Source organism: Sciurus carolinensis, chromosome 11 (assembly GCF_902686445.1).
Source record: "Sciurus carolinensis chromosome 11, mSciCar1.2, whole genome shotgun sequence".
In the NCBI taxonomy this organism is placed as follows: Eukaryota; Metazoa; Chordata; class Mammalia; order Rodentia; family Sciuridae; genus Sciurus; species Sciurus carolinensis.
In genome coordinates this window covers 8,955,100-8,967,809 of record NC_062223.1, presented here as the reverse complement: position 1 = coordinate 8,967,809, position 12,710 = coordinate 8,955,100, and the positions used below count along the sequence as shown (strand labels likewise).

The window sequence follows — 12,710 nt, the reverse complement described above, 5'->3', positions numbered from 1 at the left end:
CCCTGACGCTGAGGTGCCAGCTGCCTGCGATCACATCCTTGCCCTGAAACATTATGTAAAAGATTCTTGCTTGGAGCAAGGAACAGGATGGCCCTGTGAAGGCGCGAGCCTGCCATCATCCAGCATTTGCTTATTACTAACAAAGCTCTGCCACTCTACCTTGCAACTCATCACCTGCATCCGGGACATCGATCTGAACCCTGTGTGGTCACAATGGCACTCAGCATGGGGCTGTGTTCTGCTGTGGTGGACTAGCCTTCAAGGGGACAGACAAGCAAGATGCCTGGGGCTGTGGGGCCACTGTAGTCCCTGGGACAATCCCCTGTTCCCTTGGCAAAGTCGCTCCCATGCCCTCTCCATGACAGATTAAGAAACAGCATTGGACAAGAAAAATCTCATCCAGAAAGATGTCCCTTGGAGGTCACTCTCAAGCAACTCCCTCCCACTCTACCTGAGGACTCACTCCAAAGAGACAGCCATCTGGTTTCAGAATGTTCTAGGAGAGGAAGGGTGGTAGTAGGTCTTTTAACCTGAAGTGTGTCCTGGTCCTTGCGTCTCACTCTGGTTGTGTGTGTGTGTGTCAATGTGATGCCTTACTCTGCACTTCTGTGAGCACGGTGCAACCGGGTGCTTGCAATTGCTTTCAATCTTGTCACAATTGGGAGTGCCCCATGAGTTCCAACAGGAGCCCGCTGGGTCGAATCCTAGCAAAGAGGTCTGACTATAGCTATAGCCCCTGTGACCAAGAAAAAAGGGTTGGCCACAATTATGCCCTGGGCTCGAGGATAAATCCCTCTTCCTCAATTCAGAACCCATGCTGGTCAAGGCGTGGCAGCTGCCTCCACTTACAGACGTCAAGTCCAGAAAGCCCAATATAATATGATAATAGGACTTTCACAGGGCAGAGTGCTCTGAGATTATCGGCAAAAAAAAAACATTTACAAAAGCTAGATGGTGCCCTGGGAATGAGTCCCTCTCAACTAATAGATACGGCCTGTAAGGTTTCAGAACAGCAAGGCCTCAAAGCAAGAAGCCGAGCTCCGAAAGCCCTGGCCTTTGAGGACAATGGAAGACCTGGAAAGAGGAAGAAGGAAACAAGGAAAGAATGTCCTCCATAAAAACCGACTCACTCTAAGAAAAGGCCACTGGAGAACAATCACCCAAGGACACAAGGGAAAAGCCTGCTGGGAGGCCCGCTCCCCAGATGTGGGGAGGGGAGAAGGCTCAGAGGAGGATGAGGAGGCCACAGGGACCTCAGCAGATTTGACCCAGCCAAACACAAGTTCCCACAGGAGCGCCCTGGAAAATCGACAATGGGAACCAAATGATCAACTTTCTCACAGATACAGGTGCTGGCTGTTTATAATTAATACCAAATTAGGAGGGAATGCTAAGACCACCATCAGAGTAGCACAATCATCAGGGTATGAGTTAAAGCTCATGATAGGTCCTTCCTCAGCTGTGGACAGTCAGCTGAAGATGTGACTTTAGAACAGTTGCCCATACATGCCGGCATGCCTGAAACCCCTCTTGGGCCATAATATTTTATGCAAGTTAAATGCCCAAGTAGCTGCCCCAGGACAAGTGAAGATGTAAGTTCCCCTCAGAGCACTCTGTACATAAATGGACCTTTGGGAAAGGAACAGCAACTTCAAGAACAACTTCCTGCAGAAGTCTATAAAAAGGTAAAACCCAAAGATTGGGCAATAGTCACACCTGGAAGGGCTAAGAACACACAGCCAACAAGGACTGCACAAAGGTGAAACTGGGACACCAGATTTAAAACAGCACTTAACTAAAGCAGGAAGTTCAAAGGGGCATTCTGCCCATGTTTTAAAAAATTTTAGAGTGCAATTTAAGTCAATTCTGTCAATCACCCTACAACACTGCAATCCTTCCGGTTAAAAATCTCATTCAGATAAGTACAGTTTTGTTCAGGATTTGTGGGCTATAAATTATATTGTCTGGGATGCTCACCCAGTGGTACCCAACCCTTCCACTTTACTAACTGATGTCCCAGGATCCAAAGAGTGAGGTTCTCATACTGAATTTAAAAGATGCCTTTTCTGCATACCCCTAGAAGACCAATCTCAACTCCTATTTGCCTTTGAGTGGCAGGAATCCCATACAAAAGCAAACTAGCAGAACAGCAGGATGGTGCTTCTCCAGGGGTTTAAAAAAAAGTTCTATTTTATGGGACTGGGGTTGTGGATCAGTGGTAGAGCACTTGCCTACCACATGTGAGGTACTGGGTTTGATCTCAATACCACATAAAAATAAATTAATAAAATAAAGGTATTGTGTCCATGTACAACTAAAAGGATATATTTTTAAAAGTTCTACTTTATTCAAGGACTCTCTAGCAAGAGATTTAAGTCATATGAAATTAACCCAAGAACTCTTATTCTTATATGTGGATGAAATGTTGACACCCCTTACCTCTAGTTCAAATGTAACCAACTGACCTGTAAATAACACTTTTCAGCAACCAGGCCACAGGGAAAATTTCTCCTTGGACAATATCTTATCCCAAATGTAGTCCTTAGCTGAACCCCAATTAAAAAACCTGAGATAAAATATCTGAAGGTGCTACCTAACAATCATAGATATAAGGATGGATAATTCCAAATTTGAGTCAAAAGGTCCCTTTCTGTTGGGAACAACAATAGCAACAAAAAGCCCACTTGTATGAGTAAAAGCCAAATGTCACATGAGTGCTGGGTGGATTCCAGAACAAAATTTCCACCACAGAATAATTTTATATGAAAATGATTGGTTTGCAACAGACTGGGTTTGGAGACCAGGTTTGAGATGACCAGCACCGAACAGAACTCAGTGGTTATGTGGGTCCAACCTAAGGCCGTGGCTTCCTCCAGGATAGTTAGGGAGATGCACTATGGGGTACCCTTCCGTCCAGGGATGCTGGATAAAGATAGTAAGTAACTGATCTCCCAAATCTCCACCACAGGTGGTTTGGAGCTAGCTGTCTTCCCCTGGTTTGATCACCTGGCATCAATCTTTGTGCCCCACATTGGCCTGGAATGTGATCGGTTCTAATTTCACATGAAGAGCTTTAAATGACAGCACCAGGGGGACTTCCTTGCTACATACTGAAGTGGCCTTCATGAGAAAGGCAGTTCTCCAAACTCAAGTGTCATTAGGCATTCTAACAGCAGTCCAAGGGGACCTGAATGCTGCATGTCTGGCCATGAGAGTTCACTGCAGGACCTCCACGCCCCAGTAGAAGCCATGACCGACAAGTCAGGGCTCAGCCTAAATGCAAGGCAACCTTGGCGAGGGGAAAATACTTGGTAGCAAAAGATACTGATGTTCCCACTAGGTCTTATACGCACAGGGTTACTCTCACACTGTGGGATTTATTGTTGCTGTGGAGCAATGTCTCAATTACAAGACTTTTACTGCCACAGGAGGTGGAGAGGCCAGGATAGTACAAATGTCAAATGTGTCACCCTGATTCAACCAAGAAAGAAACTCAGGGGGATCCAAGATGGCAGACTAGAGGGAGGCTGCGTTTCTTGTCGCTCAGTAACGCCGTTTCAAGCAGGATATCTGTTTCTTGTGAGGCAGTTTTTGCTGCTTATTGATCCCCTGGTGTTACCCCATGTGTCTGCTGTGATGACCTGCAGTCTGCCAGCATATTGACGCCTTTTTTGAGTGCAGATTTCTCACTGTCAGGTGCCTATCATCTGCCATTTGCCTGCCTCTTGCCTGTCCATCACCTGCCTTACACCTATCCAGCACCCAACGCACGAGTTCACCTCCCGATCATCCAACAACAGTCAGCAATTGATTGCCGACCGCCAGTGGAGCACCAGCTGCCTGCTGCTGCCTGGAAGTTCACTGTTACAGTACCTGCAGGTTTGATTACACGTGGCTGCTGCCATTTTGAGACAATAGCCAGGCCCCGTAGGACCCCTGGCTGGCCTGACTAAGCCCCGTCTCCAGGAGCCCTCAGCCTGACTGATCACTCCCTGCCTCTGGGCCCTCACATTGACTGACTGCTCCCTGCCGCCAGGACCTCCAGACCAACTGACTGCACCCTATCACCGGGACCCCAGACTGACTGATTGCACCCGGCCTCCAGGATCCCACAACCACCACCAACCACACCGGATCTCCAGGACCCCGACCTGACCAACCGCATATCGCCTCCAGGATCTCCAGCTGACCACGTCCACACCCTGAGCTGCAGCTCCCCATTTGCCAACACATTTCAAAGCTAGAGCGGCCATCTTGGATAATCCTGGAAGCCCTGGCTCCGATCTTTAGGTGGGGCAAATCCCATCCTGAGACGCCTGCTGGAGACTTGAAGCTCATTGTCGGGTACCTCTCATGTATCAGGCTACTGAATACTGGGAGGTTTCATTACTATATGACTGTTTACTGTAGATTTTCTTTTTCTCCTTATTGAAAACTTTAAGTTTTTATTTCTTTACTTTTCTTTCTCTCTTTCCTTTTGTTTACCTGTTCCCTCAGAGTCTCTTTCTCCGTTTTTGCATGCTAACGTCCAATTTCTTTTGATTACACTCTCACCCTATTATCTAAACTTCTGTATATTCTTTTCTTATCCCATTAACAGCCATGTTCTACATCCCTCTGCATCCTCTTTGTCCTCCATTAGAAACTGCAGACCTTATTGCAAATCTGTTTGTTTACTGAAGATAATTTTGAACTCATTCTGTTTATTATGACAATTTTGTTATTGTCCTCATAGGGGCTATTTGATCTAGGATTGCATAGTGTCTGAATTGGGCCACTGCTAATATTGATCTCCTCTTAAAGAAGGGCTTTGGAAACCTATAGGGCCACTATAAGCCCTATAAGGGGAATCTGCAGATACCCCAGATCTGCACGGCTAGAGGGGAAGATACATGAACAACATGAAAAAACAAGGGAAGAAAATGATCCAAACAATCTAGATTCTATATTATAGAATAAAATGACAGGATAGTTAGAAAGAAATGTCAGAAAAGGACTTCAGATTATACATGATTAAGATGATTCGCAAAAGCAAAGGATGAGGTAAGAGGCAAATGCAGGCAATGGATGATAATACCAATAAGCTGAAAGAGCACCTGCAGGAAGCAAAAGATCATTTCAACAAAGAGAAAGAGATTCTCAAAAAAAAAAAAACCAAATGGAAATCCTTGAATGAAGGAAACAATAAAACCAAATAAAAAACTCAATGGAAAGCATCACCAGAAGACTAGACCACTTGGAAGACAGAATCTCAGACAATGAAGACAAAATATTTAATCTTGAATATAAAGTTGCCCAAACAGAGAAAGATGGTAAGAAATCATGAACAGAATCTCCAAGAACTATGGACATCATGAAAAGACCAAATTTAAGAATTATTGGGATTGAGGAAGGCACAGAGATACAAACCAAAGGAATGAACAACTTATTCAATAAAAGAATATCAGAAAATTTCCCAAGCCTGAAGAATGAAATGGAAAATCAAATACAAGAGGCTACAGAACACCAAATGCACAAAATCACAACAGATCCACACCAAGCCACATTATAATGAAAATGCCTAACATTCAAAATAAAGATAGGATTTTGAAGGCCGCGAGAGAAAAGCATCAGATTACATATAGGGGGAGACCAATATGGAGAGCGCGAGACTTCTCAACCCAGACTCTAAAAGCTAGAAGGGCCTGGAACAATGTATTTCAGGCTCTGAAAGAACATGGTTGCCAACCAAGAATCCTATACCCAGCAAAACTAAACTTCAGATGTGAAGATGAAATAAAATCCTTCCATGATAAACAAAGTTAAAAGAAGTTACAAATAGTAAGGCCTGCACTACAGAATATTCTCAACAAAATATTCCATGAGGAGGAAATGAAAAACAACAATGTAGGTCAGCAAAGGGAGGAACTACCTTAGAGAAAAAACACTCAAAGGAGAAACCAAGCCAAATTAAAAACCAAAATAAGTCAAATGACGGGGAATACAAACCATATCTCAATAATAACCCTGAATGTTAATGGCCTAAACTCATCAATCAAAAGACATAGACTGGCAGAATGGATTAAAAAGAAAGACCCAACAATATGCTGCCTGCAAGAGACTCATTTCATAGAAAAAAGACATCCTAGACTAAAGGTGAAAGGATGGGAAAAAACCTACCACGCACATGGACTCAGTAAAAAAGCAGGGGTTTCCATCCTTATATCAGATAAAGTGGACTTCAAGCCAAAGTTACTCAGAAGGGATAAAGAAGGACATTTCATACTGCTTAAGGGAACCATAAATCAGGAAGACATAACAATAGTAAATATTTATGTCCCAAACAATGGTGCATCCCTGTACATCAAACAAATCTTTCTGAATTTCAGGAATCAAATAGATCACAACACAATAATTCTGGGTGACTTTAATGCACCGCTGTCACCACTAGATAAATCTTCCAAACAAAAACCAAAGAAACCATAGAACTCAATAACACAATCAATAGCCTAGACTTAATAGACATATATAGAATATTCCATCCATCAATGAGTGGATTCACTTTCTTTTCAGCAGCACATGGAACCTTCTTGAAAATAGACCATATGTTATGCCCCAAAGCAGCCGTTAGGAAATGCAAAAAAAATAGAGATACTGCCTTGTGTTCTATCAGATCATAATGGACTGAGAGTAGAAATCAATGACAAAATAAAAAACAGAAATTACTCCAACACCTGGAGACTAAATAATATGCTACTGAATGAAACATGGATTACAGAAAACATCAGGGAGGAGATAAAAAAAATTCTTAGAGGTCAATGAGAACGATGATGAAACATATCGAAATTTCTGGGACACCATGAAAGCTGTACTAAGAGGAAAATTCATTACATGGAGCACATTCCAGAAAAGAATAAAAAGTCAACAACTAAATGACCTAACATTACAGCTCAAAGACCTAGAAAAACAAGAACAGAATAACAGCAAAGTAGTAGAAGACAGGAAATAATAAAATCAGAGCTGAATCAATGAATTGAAACAAAGAAACAATTCAAAAAATTGACAAAACAAAAGTTGGTTCTTTGAGAAAGTAAACAAATAGACAAACCCTTAGCCACACTAACAAAGAGAAGGAGAGAGAAAACTCAAATTACTAAAATTCATGATGAAAAAGGAAATATCATGACAGATACCACTGAGATACAGACTTAATGAGAAGTTACTTTGAAAATCTGTATTCCAACAAAATAGAAACTACCAAAGACATTGACAAATTTCTAGAGACATATGCTCCTCCCAAACTGAACCAGGAGGACATACACAATTTAAACAGATCAATATCAAGCATGAAATTGAAGAAGCCATTAAAACCTACCATCTAAGAAAAGCCCAGGACCAGACGGATTCTCAGCCGAGTTCTACAAGATCTTCAAAGAAGATCTCATTCCAATACTTCTCAAAGTATTCCAGGAAATAGAAAAAAGAGGATACCCTACCAAACTCATTCTATGAAGCTAATATCACCCTCATACCCAACCAGGAAGACACATCAAGGAAAGAAAATTTAGGACCAATATCCTTGATGAATATAGATGCAAAGATCCTTAACAAAATATTGGCAAACCGTATCCAAAAACATATTAAGAAAATCGTGCACCACGATCAAGTGGGGTTCATCCTGGAATGCAAGGATGGTTTAACATCTGTAAATCAATAAACGTAATCCATCATGTCAATCGACTTAAGGATAAGAATCATATGGTTATTTCAATTGACACAGAAAAAGCATTCGAACAAAATACAACACCCCTTCATGCTCAAAACACTAGAAAAAATAGGGATAGTAGGAACATACCTGAACATTGTAAAGGCTATTAGTTTAAGCCCATGGCCAACATCATTCTTAATGGAGAAAACTGAAACCATTCCCTTTAAAAACCGGAACAAGACAGGATGTCCTCTTTCACCACTTCTATTCAACATTATCCTCAAACTCTAGCCACAGAGCAATTAGGCAGACTACGAAGAGGAAAGAGGAACGTAAGCTGTCACTATTTGCTGATGACATGATTCTATATTTAGAGGATCCAAAAAACTCCTCCAGAAAACTTCTAGACCTCATCAATGAATTCAGCAAAATAACAGGCTATAAAATCTACACGCATAAATCTAAAGCATTTTTATATGCAAGCAATGAAACAGCTGAAAGTGAATTGAGGAAAACAACTCCATTCACAATAGCCTCAAAAAAAAAATAAATAAATAAAATACTTGGGAATCAATCTAACCAAAGAGGTAAAAGATCTCTACAATGAAAACTACAAAACATTGAAGAAAGAAATTGAGGAAGACCTTAGAAGATGGAACGATCTCCCATGTTCTTGGATAGGCAGAATTAATATTGTCAAAATGGCCATACTACCAAAAGTACTATACAGATTCAATGCAATTCCAATTAAAATCCCAATGACATACCTTACAGAAATAGAGCAAGCAATCATGAATTCATCTGGAAGAATAAGAAACCCAGAATAGCTAAAGCAATCTTAGCAGGAGAATGAAGCAGGGGGTATCGCAATACCAGAACTTCAACTGTTCTACAAAGCAATAGTAACAAAAACGGCATGGTATTGGCAACAAAATAGACAGGTAGATCAATGGTACAGAATAGAGGACACGGACACAAACCCAAATAAATACAATTTTCTCATACTAGACAAAGGTGCCAAAAATATGCAATGAAGAAAAGATAGCCTCTTCAACAAATGGTGCTGGGAAAAACTGGAAATCCATATGCAACAGAATGAAACTAAACCCTATCTCTCACCCTGCACAAAAATCAACTCACAATGGATCAAGGACCTTGAAATTAGACCAGAGATCCTGCATCTATATAAGAAAAAGTAGGTCCAAATCTTTACCTTGTTGGCTTAGGATCAGACTTCCTTAACAGGACTCCCATAGCACAAGAAATAACAGCAAAAATCCATAACTGGGATGGATTCAAACTAAATAGCTTTCTCTCAGCAAAGGAAACTATTAGCAATGCGAAGAGAGAGCCTACAGAGTGGGAGAATATCTTTGCCACTCATACTTCAGATAGAGCACTAATTTCCAGAATATACAAAGAACTCAAAAAAACTCTACATGAAGAATACAAATAACCCAATCAACAAATGGGCTAAGGATATGAACAGACACTTCACAGAAGAAGATCTACAAGCAATCAACAAACATATGAAAAAATGTTCACCATCTTTAGTAATAAGAGAAATGCAAATCAGATATACCCTAAGATTCCATCTCACCCAATTAGAATGGCAATTAATCAAGAATACAAGCAACGATAGGTGTTGGAGAGGATGTGGGGAAAAAGGTACACTCATACATTGCTGGTGGGGCTGCAAATTAGAGCAGTACCTCTGGAAAGCAGTGTGGAGAGTCCTTAGAAAACTTGGAATGGGACCCACCATTTGACCCAGCTATCCCACTCCTCGCCTATACCAAAAGGACTTAAAATCAGCATACTACAGAGATACAGCCACATCAATGTTCATAGCTGCTCAATTTACAATAGCCAGACTGTGGAACCAACTAGATGTCCTTCAATTGATGAATGGATAAAGAAACTGTGGTGTATATATACAATGGAATATTACGTCAGCTATAAAGAATAATAAATTTGGCATTTGCAGGCAAGTGGATGAAATTGGAAGATATCATGCTAAGTGAGATAAGCCAATCTCAAAAACCAAAGGATAAATTATCTTGCTGATAGGTGGATGATAACAAATAATGGGGGAGGGGGCAAGAATGTAGGAAGGAGGGACTGTATAGAGGGAAAAGAGGGGTGGGAGGGTGGGGGGGAAGGGAAAAATAACAGAATGAATCAAACATCATTACCCTATGTAAATGTATGATTCCACAAATGTATGCAGTTACTCCATGTACACAACAGAAACAACATGATCCCATTGTTTACAATAAAATAAATTAAAAAAAAAAAAGAAAAGAAACTCAAAAGGCTTCTTCAATAACCATGCAGTTTTTCCATGCTATGGGCTCCTTTCTCCCCACGACGTCCCTGCCCAGCATGTCCATGTAAGAATACGGGATGAATCAAACTGACGGAGGCACCGAAAGGGCCCCTAAGCAGCCCTGTCAGGACCCAGTCCTCAAAGCTTCTCTTTGCGGCTGCCTGCTCTCTCCCTTAAGGAAAAGCTGCCCACTGAAGCCTGTCTTCCATGGATTAACTTCACGCTAAAGTAGCTAGGAATGCACAATCCCTCCCTCCCAAGCACTCCCTGATCCAAGTTATGGGAGAAGGTCCTACCTGGAAGTGTGCTTGCCAGAAATACTGACCATGACAAACCCCAGGCACAAGTCACTCTAATCTAAACAGGGACTCTGGTCGCTGCCATCTTCTGCAGGCCCACTGGACTGCAGCTCATCGCCGACCTACACAAAGGAGACGAGAGGCACGCAGCCCACGGTCCAGAGGAGGCTGCTTTCCCAAACCCTGGACGCTGAGGCGCTCACCTGTCTTGGATCACATCCGTCCCCTAAAAAATCATATAAAAGACTCTCCCTTAGGGCAAGGGTGAGATGGCTGTTGACAGACGAGGGCCAACCATCTTCCGCATGCCAGCCTGTTTGCTGTTACGGAGACTCTTTCTTCATCATGCTGCTTCTCCATCACCAACTCCACCGGGCAGCAGAGAACAGTTTTGATGTGCATTTCCCTGATGACTAGAGATGCTGAGCATTCTTTCATGTATGTAGGCCATTTGACTTCTTTTGAGAAAAGTCTGTTTAGGTCTATTGCCTGCTTTTTATTCAAGTTATTGGGTTTTTTGCTAGGGAGGTTTTAGAGTTCCTTATGTATCCTAGATGGTAACCCCTTGTCAGATGCATAGTTTTGCAAATATTTTCTCCCATTTTGTTGGTTGTCTTCTCACTCTGATTATTTCATTTGCTGTGCAGAGGCTTTTTAGTTTGATGAATTTGGTCCTGTTTGTCTTTTTTTTGCTTTTGATTCCTGAAGTTTATATATATAAATAAATCCTAGCCCAGTCCATTGTCCTGAAGACTTTCCACTATTTCCTTCTAGTAGTTTCATTGTTTGGGGTCTTGTATTTAAGTCTTCAAACCACTCTGAGTTGACTTTTTTTTTTTTTCAACTGATCAAGGTTTATGTGATGATTCACTTGGTATGACACTTGGGTAGCTTGCTGCATTTTTTCATTTGTAGACCTTTCTTTTTACATTATATATATATACTACAGACACTATAATACACAAAATAAAATCCTTTTAGAACAGTTATACACAAAACATGCAATGTTGGATTTAACATTGGATCCCAGGATGTGACTGAATTAAAAAAAAAAAGATGGGCTAGGCATTGACTAGGTTGACTAGCTGTATCTCACACATCTGGTTTGAAGGGCAACTGGAGCTGTGCAACATTGGCAGTGGAATCTCAGAGATGGTGCAACTATTTACACAAACTATTTTAGGATGACACAAGTTAAGTACCATCTAGCATCAGGATATCTGTAGGGTTTATGAGCCATTCCTATTTCCTAACTTTTAGGAAACTGAAGCTTTTCCCAGGTCATCTGCTTTAATCTCCAACTAAAATCCTGTCGTATCCTAGACAGTGAAGTGGTATGACATTAGAAGCCTTTAAGCTGTGGCTTTTTTTGGATCCACCAAAGTGTATCTGCACCCTTCTTCAAACATGCGTCTTCCTCAGGAGTCAGATTCACCTTCACAAAATCTGAGATTCCATTTTGTCCCAAGACCAAGGCACACTTAGAAAAAACATTGTCCTTTATTCCATAGAGACCCTTACTCATGGTGGCAACTGGATGCACCCACCTAAGATTCTTCACTATACTTTCTGTCAAATCTGCCACAGACAGTCCAATGGCCCAGGTGTGCAGCCTTTTAGTTTGATCACCTCAAAGCGCTATCAACGCCTGCTCGTGAACTTCTTTCTGATGTCCCTTATCTGCATCAGTGCCTAAATCTGGGTGCAGGTTCTTCAAGGAGACGCTGGCAACATTCACCCCACTTCATACAGGTACACTAGTCTCTCCATGCTCCCCAAGGACTCACCCATGACAGCCTAATGGGTGAACTCCCAGCCTTTCCCCATCAGGTCATGGAACCGGGCTGAATTCAGATTGCAACCACTTCCAATAACATGGTTTTTTGGGGAAAGCCACTTATCTTCCAAGCCACATGGGTCAAGATATCCACTGGATCGGAAACAACAAGCAACTTGTGGTATGGCCTATATTTTACAACATTAGGAATGAAGAACTTAAAGATGTTCACGTTACGCTGGACCAAATAAGAGAGCTTTCTCCCTCTTGCTGACCTGACCCAGTTGTGATAAAAATGAGCTTGGAGTTTGCAGTCACACTATAGTCTTTGCCACAGACAATGTTTGGTGTTCTAAGGAAAAGGCTGCCATTTTGGAGATCCATCATCTCTCCCTTCAATTTATCTTCATGACACCAAGAAGAGCAAGTTCATCTGCCAAGTCCTTCACTAATATACTGATGGCACAGGCACCAACCCCAACAATTGTAATCTTATTCTGGGGGACATGTTCTTCCTTAAGAAGATTCACAACCAGTTGGTCCCTGAGACTAGCCATCTTGGACCTGGAACACGAAGGAATCAGGAGCGCACCTTGAGAAGGCATGGGGCTGCACAGC

The 12,710-nt window shown here is 41.8% G+C and overlaps 1 protein-coding gene and 1 pseudogene across 4 annotated transcripts in view; both read right to left on the bottom strand.

Annotated features, from left to right (window-relative positions):
• Pc (pyruvate carboxylase) overlaps positions 1-12,710 on the bottom strand; it is a 105,704-nt gene that overhangs the window by 49,401 nt on the left and 43,593 nt on the right. The gene's annotated exons all lie outside the window — the stretch shown is intronic.
• LOC124960475 (L-lactate dehydrogenase A chain-like) lies at positions 11,658-12,649 on the bottom strand (annotated as a pseudogene).